Source organism: Ixodes scapularis, unplaced genomic scaffold, assembly GCF_016920785.2.
Source record: "Ixodes scapularis isolate PalLabHiFi unplaced genomic scaffold, ASM1692078v2 PGA_scaffold0__279_contigs__length_252992795, whole genome shotgun sequence".
NCBI lineage: Eukaryota > Metazoa > Arthropoda > Arachnida > Ixodida > Ixodidae > Ixodes > Ixodes scapularis.
The window spans coordinates 70,336,514-70,353,529 of record NW_024609835.1 but is presented as its reverse complement, the minus strand read 5'-3'; the positions used below and the strand labels follow the sequence as shown (position 1 = coordinate 70,353,529).

General features: G+C 42.5%; 1 pseudogene; it reads right to left on the bottom strand.

The window, feature by feature from the left end:
- Nucleotides 1-1,920: 1,920 nt before the first annotated feature.
- LOC121834939 lies at nt 1,921-3,431 on the bottom strand (annotated as a pseudogene).
- Between the last annotated feature and the right edge of the window lie 13,585 nt (nt 3,432-17,016).

Here is a 17,016-nt window from a genome sequence, read left to right as displayed (position 1 = left end):
TTACACCTAGGTATTTAAATGATTCTACAGATTCGACGGTGACGCTAGCAATTGTATACGTAAAAAGAAAGGGGTTACGGCGACGATGGAATGATACAAGTTTACATTTGCTGGGATTAAGGGTCATTTGCCAATAGTCGCACCATTCTTGCACATGGTTAAGGTCATTCTGCAGGCATGACTGGTCGGAGCTGTTAGTGATTGTACGATAAATAACGCAGTCATCCGCAAACATACGAATGCGGCATGACAGATGCGATGGTAAGTCATTTATGTATATTAAGAACAGGAGCGGGCCGAGGACAGATCCTTGTGGGACGCCTGATGTTACTGGGAGAGGGTTAGATGAGTGGTTGTTAACAAAGACAAACTGAGACCGATTAGACAGAAATTCCTGGACCCATTGAACAATAGCAGTGTTTAGATTTAATTGGGAAAGTTTTAGTAGGAGGCGCTGGTGCGGTACTTTGTCGAATGCTTTGGCAAAATCTAAAAAAACAGCGTCGGTTTGAAGGTTATGGTCAAGATTAAAATGCAAGTCATGAACGAAGAGTGCAAGCTGAGTTTCGCAAGAGAAGCCCTTACGAAAACCGTGCTGGGAGGGGTGGAAAAAGTCTATAGAGTCTAGGAAATTAATTATATGAGTGTAGATGACGTGTTCCATGGCTTTGCAGGGGACGCTTGTTAAAGAGATGGGACGGTAATTTAGTGGGGAGTCCTTGTTACCCGATTTGTAGACCGGAACGACCCTTCCCACCTTCCAGTCGTCCGGTAAGATGCCTGTAGAAAGTGATTGTGAAAACAACATGGTCATGTACACAGCAGATACACGTTTGGTATTTTTTAAAAGTTTTGAGTTAATTCCGTCAACGCCGGCTGACGATGAGAGTTTGATATTTTCAATTAATGATGAGATGCCATCTACAGAGAATGTGAGAGCTGGCATAGTAGATACTGCGTTAGAAGGTATTAAAGAGGGAGGGACATCGGTTTCTTCGGTGAACACGGAAAAGAAGGCGGAGTTAAAAGCGTTGGCGCACTCGGTGTCAGTGACTATTTCGCCCGCTCCGTTCGTCAGGCTAATGATGCGCGTCTCTTGGGGATTTATAACTTGCCAAAATTTTTTAGGATTGTTAATTAAGATCTTTGGTAAGTCATCATAAAAAAAGGAATGCTTTGCGTTACGTATAGATGCCAGATAGGAGTCTTCAGCTGCGTAGTATTTTTCCCATGCGCAGGGGTTTCCATTCCGCTTGGCCGAGCGGAAAAGACGTTTTTTTTTGTTACCTAGTTTTTTCAAAGACTTTGTAAACCAGGGTTTCTGTCGATTCTCACGGAACGTAATTAGTGGGATGAATTTATTTGCAAGTTCATTTAATTTATTTCTGAACATTATCCAGTTTGTATTAATAGAGCGATTAGAAAATGATGCTTCAAAAATTGGAAGAAAGGCGTTTAGCTCATTGTTTATTACTTCATAATTTCCCTTATCATATAGACGAATTCTTTTATCGCTTGTTTGGTGTCGTACCGGGCAAAAGTTGAAGGTAGCATGGATTACTTTGTGGTCGCTGATTTCGCGGAGATAAGTAGCCGATGATAGGCTTTCGGGATGACTGGTTAGTATTAGATCTAGGATGTTTGCAGAATCCCGTGAAACACGTGTGGGTTCGGATACTAGTTGAACAAGGTTAAAATTAAGACATACGTTAATAAAATCTTTTGCGGCTTCATTGCCTATAGCTGAGGGGATCTGGTTGCTCCAGTCTATTTGCGGGTAGTTAAAGTCTCCAAAGAGAAGGATATGCGCATTCGGGTACGTTAAGGCGAATTCACTAAAGATGTTATTAAGTTTACAAGAAAAGTCAGGAGAAGAATGGGGAGGCCTGTAGCAGACTCCCAAAAGAACCGTCTGAGGTGAAGCGCGACATATGATCCATAGTATTTCAAGGTCGGATGTAATGTTAACAATAGAACATGACAACTGCTGGTGTACGGCGATGAGAACACCTCCTCCTCGTGTGGCTTGGCGGTCATTTCTATAAAGGCGGAAGTCCGGCAAATCGGCCAGAACTTCAGCATCAGTGATTTCTTTAGACAGCCAGGTTTCGGTTAATATCAACAAATTACTACAAGAGGACAACACGAGATTAGACAAAATTTCTCGTTTCGGAAGAAAGCTTCGCGCGTTGGTGAAGATTACGGAAAATGAAAGATTAGTTTTGGTAGAATTCCGAGAGGGGGCTGTTATTTTCTTCTGACGGGGCAATTGCTATGCTGTTTCCCTTACTGTCTGTGATGGTTCATCAAAAATATAGCGTTTCGGGCCCATAAGTAGTGTTTTAAACCGTAAAGAAAACGGCGTATTTTTGCTTTTTGCAAACGCAAGTAGGTGTTTGCGAGCATTTTGGACGGGCCGAGAAAAGTCTTCGCCAACACTGAAACTTGTTCCTTTGAACTTGCGGTCATTAGATAGTATGGTGTCTTTTGTCTTATAGAACGTGAATTTAACGATTACTGGGCGAGGGCGGTCAGATGTGTGATGTCCAAGACGATGTGCACGCTCTATTTCTTTGGGGTCTATGGTTATGTTCAAGTGATCACGACAGTGCCGGATGACGAGCTGTTCTGATTGGGCAAACGTTTCTGGTCCAGTGGAGTTAGGGATGCCATAGAAAATGAGGTTGTTGCGTCGAGAATGATTTTCGGCATCGTCGAAGCGTGCCTCCAAGCCACAGACCAAACGGGCCGTCTGAGCCGTCTCGATTTTTACATTTTCTAATTCGGTGCGCACGGGGGCGAGATTTTGATAATGGTTTTCGAGCGCAGTCATGCGCCCGCTTAAATCTGATATCGCTTTATCTGTTGTTAATAGCTGGGTTTTAAGGTCTTGTACCTCTGCAAGTAATTTCGATTGACCGGTGGATAGTTTTTTTTAGCTCGGCTAGTATGGCGTTAGTATCAGGACCAGGATTAGTTTCGATGTCCCCCGATTGCAACAGCAAGGAACGGATGACATGGAAGCACTCAATCGAAATGACAACGCAACACTGCGGGCTCGGCAGCTGTATCAAAAAGTAGTTACTTGTTTTTTTAGAGAAAAGACTGCACGATTTACTAACCTGCACGAAAAAGTTGAACGGATTAGTGGTCTGCGTTGTGGCACAGCCACCGAGCCCACAGAGCGACATCGGCTGCGTCGGCTGGTTTATAGTGGGCGGGTAAGCGGCTGTTGATGACGATGGGGCCCTCCACACTTGGCCGAGGATCAATTGCTTGAGTGACGAGTCTGCCGGACGTGACGAGGCGTTGCTGATGGCCGGGTGGTAGCTGCTTGCTTGGTCTTCGTTGTTCCAGATTGTGCATGCTGTCGTGCCGTCCGAGGAAGCCAGCACCGGGAGCAAAGCGCGGAGGAGAATGAAGGAGAACATCTGCACGAAAAAGTTGAACGGATTAGTGGTCTGCGTTGTGGCACAGCCACCGAGCCCACAGAGCGACATCGGCTGCGTCGGCTGGTTTATAGTGGGCGGGTAAGCGGCTGTTGATGACGATGGGGCCCTCCACACTTGGCCGAGGATCAATTGCTTGAGTGACGAGTCTGCCGGACGTGACGAGGCGTTGCTGATGGCCGGGTGGTAGCTGCTTGCTTGGTCTTCGTTGTTCCAGATTGTGCATGCTGTCGTGCCGTCCGAGGAAGCCAGCACCGGGAGCAAAGCGCGGAGGAGAATGAAGGAGAACATCTGCACGAAAAAGTTGAACGGATTAGTGGTCTGCGTTGTGGCACAGCCACCGAGCCCACCTAACTTCTAACGAAGTTACCTGCTTTGGTATATTTGTTCCTCAGTTTCGCCAAACTTTTCGGAATATGTACACTCGCACATTTCACCGAAAGAACGAAAATAAATGTTTCACAAAAATATCGTACGGTATATTTATGCCCCACCATTTCTGAATCTATGATTTTATTCAACCTATTTCACAGTACCGAAGATAGGTTAAGAATGTTAAGCAAATTATCTCATAAAAAATAGCACAAATTTTAAAAAAATGCATACTTCGAGAATGCGCAATCACAAACCGCCACATTCAGCATTTCGCAGAAAATGTTTCTCAAGCTTTGCATTTTAAAAATTGGTATTTACTAGGGCACGCATTTGACCAAATTTGTAACAAAAATAATTAAGTAAGTCAATACATCACAAACATGAGCAACCATTGCAGAATATTATAGTATAAAGCCTTTGCAAAGTCAGAATATGCCATCTGCTTAAAAATTAAAGATAGTGTTCATATCTCGGTAATCGTTAAATCTAGAAGATGTGGCTTATAAGAGTCTTACGAAAGCTCTATTGACGTTCTTTGCAAATTCAGGAATCGGCCATACGTTTTTCTTAGTTTATAAATAATACTTGTTAGACATATATGACTATACTTCGCTTCAACTTCGGTCCGAGCGCGGCCGATGTTATGAGCCAAAAGGCCAATCAAACAGCGTAAAGAGCGCAACGTCATGGCGTGCTCTCTGCGCTTGATAGGACTAGCCGGCGGAGGAGCACGCACAGAGAGACGACGAATACCGGCTGGTCTTATCAACTGCAGAGAGCACGCCATGATGTTGTGCCTCTTTCGCTGTTTCATTGGCCTTTTGGCTCGTAACACCCGCCGTGCTCGGACCGAAGCTGAAACGAAGCATAGATTTCTATGAGGTCCGTCCCACAGCAGTTCTATTATAGGCGAGCAGAGGTTATTGAACGAAAAGAGGTTCTTGAAAAAGTAAAGATTCGATGATAATGCACTTTTTATTCGCGAGATTTGTAGGCATTTTATTCTCGTTGATATACTTTTTGGTTAGGTATCAATAAAGATTTCACTGTATTTTTTTTTTATAAGCGACCTCAGAAGCGTTATTAACGTTTTAAAGGGACACTGACACCCCCCAAATTTTTTTTTTAATTTTTTGCCTGGCGCTTCATTATGGTGTCGGAGGACTACCCAATTAATATTTTGCAACAGAGTAGCGTATTTTTTTAATAAAGTCAAAAGGCGCAACTGCTGGAAACCGAAACCGAAACCCGACGGAGGTCGGAGAAGTGGAGAGAAGGGAGTGAGTGGCGGAAGTCACGTGGCTACACCCGACCGTGTGTGTGTGTTTTTTTTGTTTTTTTTCTCCTTCCCGGTAGCAGACGACATGCGGCGTTTGGGAACTGCTCGCCGTGGGATTCTTTTGCAGTTATGTTTGTTCCGCTCGTTGTTCTCTACTCCAAGATGAGTTGTTTTGTACATTGAGGAGTTGGAGATGAGTAGTGAGTGCCCGTGGTGAATTTCGATCGGCTCCGAAAAGAATACACCCAAGATGTTGCGTGAAGAGCTGGCTCACATGTTGCGTGAAGAGCTGGCTCACATGTCCCGCGTCCGAAACAGAAGTGGCATTGTGCGACAGAGTTTCCGAAAGATCAACGGGATCGGGACCAATGGCTGGCTGCAATTCCTGTAAACCATTTACGGGCACCTCGGAAAGCGGACGCTACCTGATTTATATGCTCCTTGTATTATGTGGAAAGTGATTACATTGAGTCCGCAGGTGTCAAAAAGGATATCCCATACCATCTAATTCAGCGACGTGTCGTCCACAACATTTGTTTCTTTTTTTTTTGTTTCTTCAGTAATAATTGTAAAAAAAAAAAAGAAATGTAGACATCAAAAAATATTTAGAAAAAAAAAAGTTTCACGGGGGATCGAACCCGGCTCTACCGGGTGCGAAGGGGACGTCTTTCCCATTGAGCTACTGGGCCACATCGAAAGTGGGGATTCTTTTTCCGTAGTAATAATTCAGCCGATAAACTGTAAGTTGGAAAGTTTGCTGCCGATTTTCCTTTAGCAAAAGCACTCCCGGGTCGAAGTCGGGATGCACCACGCATTGGCGACATTCTCACCTAGTAAAGAAATCTTACGCGTGCATATTCCACTCGAAGTAGACACGTCGCGCTTGACGTTTGCGCGAGCGATGTCTTCAGCCACAAGAAGGGAGCGACGGCTCGGCGACGTCTTCGTGCAAATCGGCTTGGTGGTCGGGCCTGTCGTACGGCATGAATACCAATTCTTTTGACCAGTCCCAAATTTCTCTTTTAAAGGCAGACAAAATTCGCCGGTACCGCGAACGACAGTTCTGAAATAGAGGTCCCACGCCCGTCGTCCGCTGCCATCGCCGTCCCTGCGAGTCCCACGATACGCGAAACGACGCACGCACAGAATGCTTCCGGTTGTCTGTGGAACTTTTTTTTCAATCAACGTATTTGCAGCTTTTTAGAAGCCACAAAAAAAAATGGGTTTTATATTTTTTTCTATTTTTAATATTGAGTGTGTCCCTTCAGCGACCCACGACTTTGATTAAATTTGGTGGTCGCATCGATACCTTAGAAAACGGCCTGTGACCGCGGAAAAGAGAGTGAGCGAGACTCGAACCGGCCAGTTCTTGATCGGCGGTTTTCGGGCGGAAAGAAACCGAATTTCGAGCCGCAAATTCTGTTCTGGGTAGTTGAGCTCTCATATGTCACGTACAACTAAAAACCTCGGCGAGCATAAATACCCTGTCAGTGTCCCTTTAAGCAGCGTCGAAGACGAACCCCTTTGGAGTCACAGAGTGACAGTTGACGTTGCGCTTAGGCAGGGTTTTCCAAACTGTGCGTCGCGAAACGGCTCGGGAAGATAAAAAAAAAGACAGCAAATGGTGATCTTAAACCATGTTCTGCCTGCTGCTCTGCGTCTTTAAAAAAACAAAAACAAAAAAAAAACCACAAACTTTTGCGCAGGTTTTGTAGGAGAGTACTTGCTTTTGAGTACTGAAGCCACGAGAGTCCTCCCTCCATTTAAAAATAAAGTACAGGTCACTGATCAATGTCGAGCCGAAACTATAGGTTGCGCTGTCCAAACTCTGAGCTGTAACAAACAAGCTCACTTTAATGATTAGGAACAGTCACTCCTGCAGGCATGCGCTTTTCTATGGTTTCTAGACCAACTAATACATTGGCTGCCACATGCAATGTCAGCCTCAATTTTGTATATTATTGTTGATGCACTGAAAGAGATATACTTACGGTACCCCGAAAAGACGAAAGGCCGGGGGGTGGGTAGGGGAGGAAGGGGGGGGGGGGGGGGCAGGTGCGATTCGATCTTTTTGTCTTTGTTAGTTCTCAGTAGTAAGGAAAGTACTGCGCAAAAGGGATTCGGCATCTTCGGGGTCTGAAGAAAGTGAGCCTGTTAGTGGAATGTCGACTTCAAATTAAGACTTTGACAAGATTTTATTCTCAGTTCTCTATGCCAGCTTCAACCAATTTTCGTTTTTTTTTTTTTTTTAATATTGTGATTTTTTTATAAGAAAATGTCCTCATAATAGTTTCGCGCGTCTTGTGAAGTGGACGAAAGGCAGCAGCCGTAGCTCCTGCTCTTTGATTCATTAAAACCGTAAATATACAAAAATTTCACACCTGAAGTTTGTTAACCAAACAACTGCCGTATAGACCTGTACGACGAAAAGCTGTTGCTCTTCGTAGACAACATACAACTCAGGTGTGTATTCATAGTTCACCGTGAGTTGTTGCGTGACGGACCCTTAGATGACGTTAAAGTGTCGATGTTAGAATGACATAGGGAACTGCCCTGACTGTCTAATGTCTGCACAACACAAAGAGACGACGAATGTTCTGACATGACTTTTGCACGGCTTTGACCAAAAACGTGTCGGCATGCAGAATCTACACACACGCCGATATGTGCGTTGCTGTGGAATATTCCACATCTATGGGCACGCCACGTATTTTGTTTCTGCATGTCCTTTACATTATCCCAAATACAGCGCGGATCAGCATATTTCGGTTAGTGAGTTTCCCATCCGGCGGGCGTGAGCGAGCTGTATTACCCCACCCTGCCCCTTCACGAGGCGCGAATCGACTTTCCCAAATCCCGAGGTTAGATTTAGCCTCGGAACGTCAGCGCCCAAGATTGATAAACGTGGAAGGGTGTTGCTCGGACGCCCTCCGTCTATGACACGGACGTCTCGCGGACGCTCACTCAGCGACCGCGAGGCGTCTGCTCTTCTCAAGCGGCGACTGACAGGCATCTCGGTCGTAACTAAGGTTCCCAAGATAAAAAAAAAAAAAAAGCTTTCGGGTAGCAACTATACAGGCAGTACTTGAAGAAGAGGAGGAAATGAAAGCGCGCGGGGAGGTCAGGGCACGTAGCTCTTCTTTGACGTGCCCTCGCTCTCTTATATCCTCCTCTCCCTCTCTTTCTACTCGTATAGCCACCATACTTGAGTAGTATTTTTATCACAGCAATTGAATTACTGTAATTTAATTACTTTTCCTGGTAATTTGTGATTGTACCTAAATACTTTTAGTTAAAGTATTGTAATTGTAATTTAATTTCTTTCTAGCGTCAGTAATTGGGAAATTTCACGCACAATTGCGATTACTTTTGCAAGGTTTTGAGGCACCGACGCGTTTCCTCCTGACCACGGAGACGACAGTACAGCCAAAGTGACAGGGGAAGGAGTGTATCCCAAGCTGCTCAAAAGGAGGGAAAGGAGGAATGGGAAAGCGGCTGGGTCGTGACCCCCCTCTTGGGTATACCTGCATGTGTAAAAACTGAGGGCGTGGAAACGGGAGAGGGGAGGCGGGTTCCTAAACATGCGGTACGCTGAACAACACCTGACCCCCCTCCCCCTTTGGAAATTCCTGCATTCGTCCCTGGCTAGGATCGAAGGGAATGAACGGTTTTGTAGACTGTAAAACAATTTCATAAAAGCTTTGAGAAAACATTTTATGAATGAGGGCTATATTCGCGTCCGTTTTCGTTCCTGTCGTAGTTGAATCTGGCTCTTCGTCTCGTTCACTTCCTGTTGCTCGTGTTGCTAGGGGTTTTTCTTATTTCTCATTCCTATCCGGGGGCATCGGGAGTCGAAGTGGAGCTCTCGGATCACATCATCCGGTTGAGGCGGGGAGGTTGGTTCGAGGTTCTCCTTACGTGTCTTCGCCGCTTCCATATTCGCTTACACATTTCAGTCAAGTTGGGGATCTTTTATTGTCCATGAAATTATTCTTTTATCTTTATGTGTTTTGACGTCCCTGTTCTCCACCTCGTCTGCTGGCACCACTAAGCACACAGAGTTTTAGAGTAGCACAGTCGTGCTGCTCTCACACGAGGCGAAGAAGCAGCAGGTCTCGTTAACACAACTCATCCCGGCTTACTTCCAACCGTTGTCGCTACACTGCTCTTCGCTCTTCCAGTCCTCGTCTAACTTTTTGTATACATTTTAAACTTTTTACTGTTTACTCTAACCCCTAACCCTTTCAACCGTTTTTTAAAATGACTGGACGAGATCCCGAAACTTCACAAACCGCGGCTTTGGACTGTAGGAAACTTGTTTGTTACGTTTCTTTAAATTATTCTTATAGAGGTTTTCTCACGCACGGTGTGGCTTGGAGCGAACCGGCTTTACCAGCTTTTAAAGCCGCGCCAACCAGCACCTAAATGTGCCTGTCCTATAGAACAAAGCCTGTATGTAGTCTGTAGGAGGTGAATTGATTGATAAGCTGGCACGTGGCGGGCTGGCACGTGGCGGGTCCCCATCAATCAATCAGTTTTATTGTGTTTCCCAAACAGCTTTAGGGTCCTATAATTCTGTCGAAACCCGTATCGTGGAATTACATTTCGAGAACAACTTTCCATAGACACACGTTTCATGGACACACATTTCGTCGACACGATCGTTTCATAGACACTTGTTACGCTAATTGCACGCTGTAGGGACATTTCTTCACGCGTGCATCACTGCGGCACGCGCTAACCCCCCCCCCCCCCCCCCCCCCCCGGCCCGCGTTCACGCCGCTTTGCCGGCGACAGTCTACGGCGGCTTATTACAAAAATGTTAATTCACCTGACCGACCCGTACACGCCGCTACGCGGCGACCATATTATGAAGCTTGTCACAGAAAAAAGCTAACCTGAGCGGTCGATGAAACGTCGTTCAATGATCTGATTGTCACCGGAGTGAGAGGTGGCCGGGCTCTGCAGAGCAGCCGGCCGCACGGCCCACCCCCTGGGCAGCCTCCGCAGTGATCTCCCGACCGGGCTCAGCGCGGCGCGCAGCTTGTAGAAATACGCTGGGTATACGAATTCTCTCGCATTCCGACACGTTAGCAGTCTTAAGTGTCTTCGTATTTTTGTTTTCACCTAGATGTACATAATTTACAATAACATGAAACGTTTCTAGGTGTGTGTGGTTGTATTAGTGCGTGTCGATTGTAGTTTGATAATAACACTAATAAATTATTCAGATATGAATAATTGTCACATTTTTATTTCCCTAGCTAACAAAAGTGTGTCAACACAAATTTACTTAGCGATCTGGCGTCTTCGTGTATACAAAGTAATTGTATTTTATTTATTGAGAATATAAGAATGCAGCAGTTCATTACTCCAAACTCTCAAGTTCTATAATTAATTTTAAACAATTTGATGAAAGCAAAGTGCAATATGTGACATTTATGCATCGGCCATACTTATAAGTTTAAAGTTATATGGCCCATGATCGAGTAGCTCTAAAAAAAGTAATGGTAAGGTAATTGCATTACTTTTTAAAACTAATTTGTAATTGTAATGAATTACTTTTCACATAGTAGTAATATTAATTGTAGTTAAACTAGGTGTGGAGCAAAGTAATCGTAATTGTAATTAAATTACATTTTGAAACTAATTTGCCCATGTCTATTTGGTCACCGACGAGGTAAGAACGGCGGGACGTCTCTTTGGAACGCCCGGCCTCCAGCAAGCGTTCGTTTCCTTTCTCCGCGCTTTTACTGCGAGTGCACGTTCCAGGTTCACGAGTCGCCGATGCTTCAACCGAAGGTAGGCAGCTCGTGCTGGAGCACGCAGGTTAGCGCACTTTGGCCAGGATACCCAGAAGGCGTACGACGTGAAGTCCCCTGGTCGACGTGTTATCAGGGGGCTCGTTGCCGCCCACAAACACAAACACCGCGCTGTGCCTGCTCGTGTCTTACCCCTTCCCGTGTGTCCTTTTATGTGCTCTTTTATTCATTCTCATCATGTTTTCTTTTTTTTTTTTGGTCATACCGTTAGCCCCGACCCAGAGCCGCCCCGACCAATCTCTCGAAGGTTTCCTTTTTTTTTAATAACGAAAGTTTAGGGAATACTTGTGAGGGGCATCGTTCGATAGGAGATAGTGAAGAAAAGCGTCGTATATATATTCTTTATTTACGCGTGAACTACATAATAGATGCTACGAACACTGCATTTTAGATTAGCGTTGCTATCAATAAACGCTTAACTCTTTTCTTTCTTTCTTTTTTTTTTTTTTGTACTGTGGAGTCGCGATTTCTACTTCGATGCCTTTATTTTTTTTCGCGAAGTAGCAAATTTTTTTTTTTTTCTGAAGGCCAACCTCATTGTGTTTCTTCATCAGCAACCATTCTAATGTTTCCTAAAACTCAATAAATTGTGCATACACTTTGAGTTGCATTTTTATATAGCTCATTACATTTATTTTATACCGATGATCCCCAATTTTTTATTTAGAAGAAAACAAGAGCGAAGAGGGTAACCGCAGACGCTTTCCCTGACTACGAAATTAAAAAGCTTTCCCTGACTACGAAAGCTAAAGACGAGGACACGTAGAAGACACAGATACGGAAAGGCGCTGACTCACAACTGATATTTAGTGTAGAATAAAAGGAAGATAAAGCAGAAGTGCAAGGACATGTACGAAATGAAAAAGAAAACTAAACAAAACGAAAGAAAGTAACAATATTTTTGACTTCAAAATGTAAAAAAAAAAGTCGGGTAAAAATTAAAAAAAAAATTACACTAAAAAATTCAAATGGAAACCTACTTCAATTAAATGAAACAAAGAAAAAGAAAGAGGAATAAAAAGAAAGAGGAAGAACAGGACTCTGAAAATTAATCTTGTTAAACGAAGTTCTCACGCAAAATATTGTAAGTAGTGCAATTCCTACGCCGATAAGGCTACCGACGGTGCACTGATGCATGTATCCCCTTTAGCTGCTATGACTTGCGCCTCATAGATTTCTCTTGTTTTTTTTATCACTCAACTTCCTTAGAATTTTCGTTCGATGGAATTTTTACCGAACTTTTTTCATATTTCTTAATTTTGAAGTCAAAAATAATTGTTGCTTTCTTTCGTTTTGGTTAGTCTTCTTTTTCATTTCGTATATGTCCTTGCACTTCTGCTTTCTCTACCTTTTATTCTTCATTAGATATCAGTGTGAGTCAGCGCCTTTCCGTATCTGTGTCTCCTACCTCTCCTCGTCTTTAGCGCTACTTTTAATTTCGTAGTGTATAACCAACTAGCCCGTCACATGATCCTAGTGCAATAGCTTTCCCTGACCGCCATCGTCACGGTCGTGTGTTCGTCCTCCCCGAACCGTCAGGCAGTTTCCTTCATACGTATTACACGTCTGCGGTGACTGACAGTTTTGTTGACACGTGACAGAAAAGGGCTGAGAACCAGGACGGAGAGTAGAAAGGAAGATGATTTAACTCGTGATTTAAATCAGACGAGTTTCACTAAGATGATTTATATCAAACCTTTTCCACAAAATAAATTCCAATTTTTTTGCGTTTGTTTTGATTTTTTATGTGCATTTGTTCTGTATTTAAATTAAGAAATCATCAAGCAAGAAATATTTATATCAGGCTGAGCAGTGATCTGAGCAAATTGGAACGTGGACGTTTTTTTTCTACCATACACTTCGTTTCTCAATTACGTAACGTCTGTCATAAGAAAATAAAAATGCCAATAAACTGACACTAAAAAATAATGTTCTATGGCAAGAAAGTCAGAACGCAAACAAAAAGGAAATAAAGCATTTGTACTAACAAAAAATATCAAGTTCGTTTTGTTCTACATTGATGGGTCATCTCAATAAAAAGTTGTTCATTAAACTGCATTTTAAATGTACAATTATACTTTCTTCCGCATTGTTTTCAGTGATCGAACCGCTAGATAAAAAATCTGTGATGTTTAAAAAAAAATCTAGTGATTAAAAAGCACTGTTTTATAGCTAAAGTGATTTAAATCGAACTAATTTGATTTAAATAAAAGTAATCTTGTTCGCAGGATTTAAAGAAAATAAGTCATGATTTTCTTCCACTCTGCTGAGAACCCAGGCGCAAAACTTCTTTGAGGAGAGCGGGGAAGTAGCTATTGTCTGTATCTAAATTGTTTGTAAATTAAAAAAATTCTCATTACAATTTTTTCGCACAGTTTTATAAATGCTTTACCCAGTTTTACTAATTTTTATCAAGCTTTAACCAAGCGGATAATAAAAAAGGGAAACTTCTTTTGTACAGTATTACTTAATGCAGAAAAAATCCAACCAAGTCGGTTAAAGAGTGCTATGAACGCTAGTCACTTTCATAGCACTCATTAAACAGTTTCTAACAAAATGGAAGTTCGACACTGATATTTCTAACTGTTATTTCGACCTTTTTAAACCTATATACTTTTTCCTGCCGAACTGATCGTGTCGCCACAGTGCAGTTTCCCGCTTTTACTTTCGCACTTGATACTCTTTGTCGCTTAAAAGCAAGCGGAAGAAAAATGAATCAGCTTCTTAGGGAGAAAACATATTCGGAATATTTGGAGCTTTTCCACTTTGGAATTTCTCATATTTAATCCACATAAGTTAGAAAAATGTATACACTTTATAAAATACATTTTTACCTTCCTGCCAATAATAAATTATAAGCTTTTAGCGCCTGACTTCCCCCCCCCCCCCCCCTAAAAGAAAAAAGAAAAAACGAAATGAAACTTTGTTTTAATTTTGGTGGGAGTAGGTTCTTCTGTGCGACTGGCTGCCCATTCCTGTATTTTCTCATAAAATAGGCAGAAATTCTTGTGAGGGTTACAAACCAGGCAAACGAAAGCTCAACATTAATGTTTTGTGACATTATTTTGTCAGCTTTTATTCCAATAATATAACCGTGTACAATCAAAAAGAAACCGATGAGCTGTGAGCAAAGAACATTGTGTTAAAACATAAAATGTTATTTTCAGGCTCGTTAACTACTCTTCAAACAGAACTTAGTAAAAGAGTTTCTTAGCTAAATGTTTTACCTCGTGTCGATGGTTTTATTTAGCCAACGGCTAACGGGAACTTATTACAGAATGTGGCCTATCCCAGTGAGTATTTCAGAGACTAGCAAGCATGGAGCACTCTCTAATGGTATATTCACGGTCAACAGAGGAGCATATGCGCGGCTCTCCATAAATAGTGCGTTAGATTATTTCAAAGCAAAACGTTATACTCTTTCTTCTGAGAATCCAGCGCACTTTCTTTCATCTTCCATGCACAAACTGTACCAATGGTGACTTTCTACATTTATTTCTCCGGTTCATCATATTTCCTCTCACCTAGGTCATTCTTGTAGAGATTAACCCATTTTTTTCTCACATATAACGCCTATAATACCTACCACTCAGACCATGCATTTCTGATTGGAAGAGTCTGCCCTCAAGCTTTGGGGCAACATATGGCAAAAACGTTTTTTTAAGCTGGGTGTCGTTAAGTTGTTTAAATGTTTCATAATACTGATTCCTTTCTCTCGGTAATATTTCGTTATTTTTTCTAAATTTTACTATAAGAAAAGTCAAATTGATGGACTCCCCTCACTTATGCAATGTCTCACATAGAGGCCACTAAGGTAATAAAATGCCATGTAACGAATACATTTTTCTTTTTTTTTTTTTTTGCAATTGCAGCTGGCTGACATAGACCTCAAGGACCCGAGCCTGAACCAGGCTGCGAGTGTGATCCAAGCCACATTCCGAGGCCACCGCGTCCGAAAGAGCCCGCTGCACCAGCCCAAAGAAAAAGGCATGGACGAGGACCAGCCAGAGGACCAAGAACTGGACGCCAAAAAGTTTGAGGACGCCGGCGAAGAGCTTCCCGACGTATGACGTTTTTTTTATTCTTCTTGTTTCTAATTGAAAGATGGAGTTTAGAGCTAACCAATTGAAAAAACTTATTATGTGCAGACTAAGGTTAAACCCTTTCCAGGCCAAACAATCTAAGAGGCAAATTTCTAACACCATAACGAATAAATATAAAGTTATACAATTATCAATAGCTAACGCTAAAAGTTGAGCGCATTATTTGAAACAATGACAAGACATTTTTGAAGGTGGCAAGTAATAAAAATTACTAGATTTTTTTTTTTGTAGGGGCGTGCGAAATTGATTTGAATAGAATGGCATGGCGTCCTTTCTAGTTTAGACGATGCAAAAAAAGCTTACTCTCGCAATGCGAAATTTATTAATGACACAATGCTATTAGATTCGAACATCTGTAGGGTGACTGAGTCACCAGGCTCAATCTAAAACGGAACGTAAAAATCGACGCCTCCACGAAACGATCTAAGCTTTTCGTCACCTTCCGCTTTAGACATACACATGTTTAAAGCGGAATTCACTGAGCCAGTCCTGTATATGACTGGTTTGGCGATGGTAGGATGCCACGACGTTTTGCTCGTGACGCTGTTTGACTGGTCCCAATGGCTCGTAGCGACGGCTGAGTTTGCACTTAAGAGGAAAACGAAGTATACCTTCTTTTTTTTTATGACTATTATTTCTTTAAAAGCCACAGCTGTAGGTAATGATAGGCTGTGTGAAATGCGACTGGAGATATTCATGTCGAAGGCACTATTGGTGAGTAATATTTGAGGGATACTACTCCCAATTTGTCTATAAGGAAAGTGCAGCCGAATACAAACTAAAAACATCTAGAGAGCGAAAACAAGAAAGCGAATGCTGTGACGTACAACATTAAGAAATTAGGCAGCTTTTAGCCCGCCTGCTTCTTTTCTGTAACCGAAAGAGAAGCGTGTTACTGAAGAAGCATAGCTAATGTTCTTAATTGCCAAAGCAACCGCAATCGAAAATACGTTATTTTTAGTTTCTCGTAAATGTATAGTGTAACGTATTTGGTTTCATTTTTTTTAATAGTATTCATTTTTAAAACAGGCTGACCCTGATTACAAAACAACAAAGAGCTACTGCACTCAACAGGAGGTTCTGGGAATTTGTTCGATGTAGAACAAAATGTTTAAAACTTCGCGGTTTTGCGAGCTGCTTCCTTATAGGTTCGGGAGTAAGTGTTGTATATTTCCATTCATGCATGTTTAATAACTTGTCGGCAATAACACCAGATTATTTCTTGCCTAGTGCAGACTTCAGCCTTATGGGTCCAGAATGCAGAGAACTTATCAGATTTGCACAACTATTCGTTTCCTCTCTATAAATGGCAGGTCAATCCGAGTTAAATTGTGTTTGCTACTTTTTTCAAATAAATGTATCTCTCAGTGTGTTTCCACACAAAACCTCTTCTATAGAAATCTCTATTCATATGTTTGCTTGGTGATGACAATTATCATCGATGATCAGCAAGCAGTTGTAACACATGTTACGGGGCTACCCGGCTACCCACATTGAGGAACGCACGTCTGAGTTGAAAAAATGCAGACGAAAAACGTTTGTGACGTGTCGCAATAAATAAATAAATAGTTAAAAAAACGGTCCCCTAGTGTCGCATGGAAGCCAGTCTCAACTCTAGACATCTAAACGTGACTGACAAGCCCAAAGTAGAAGCGCAAGTAGAAAAGCAGTAAGCGTGAGCAACAAAGAAATACCTGCTTGCTGTCACCAGAGGTGATGGCAACTTTGTTCTTTATCTGCGCTGAATCTGTCACATGCCGAGACGAAGAAACTTGTCTACCCTCTGGCGACCCAGGCCAGAATCGGTGATCCTTGTGCCAAAAAAAAAAAAAAAAAATCAGTGGACAAAAAGTGAGGAACTTTATCGTAGTTGCTTATAAAGCTCTTTTTCGCCATAAGACAGACAGAAATAAATGCTTTGCTCTTGTACAGCCTCCGGACATTTGAACTACCACAGCGCAGGGCCGACCGGAGCAACAAAAATGTCG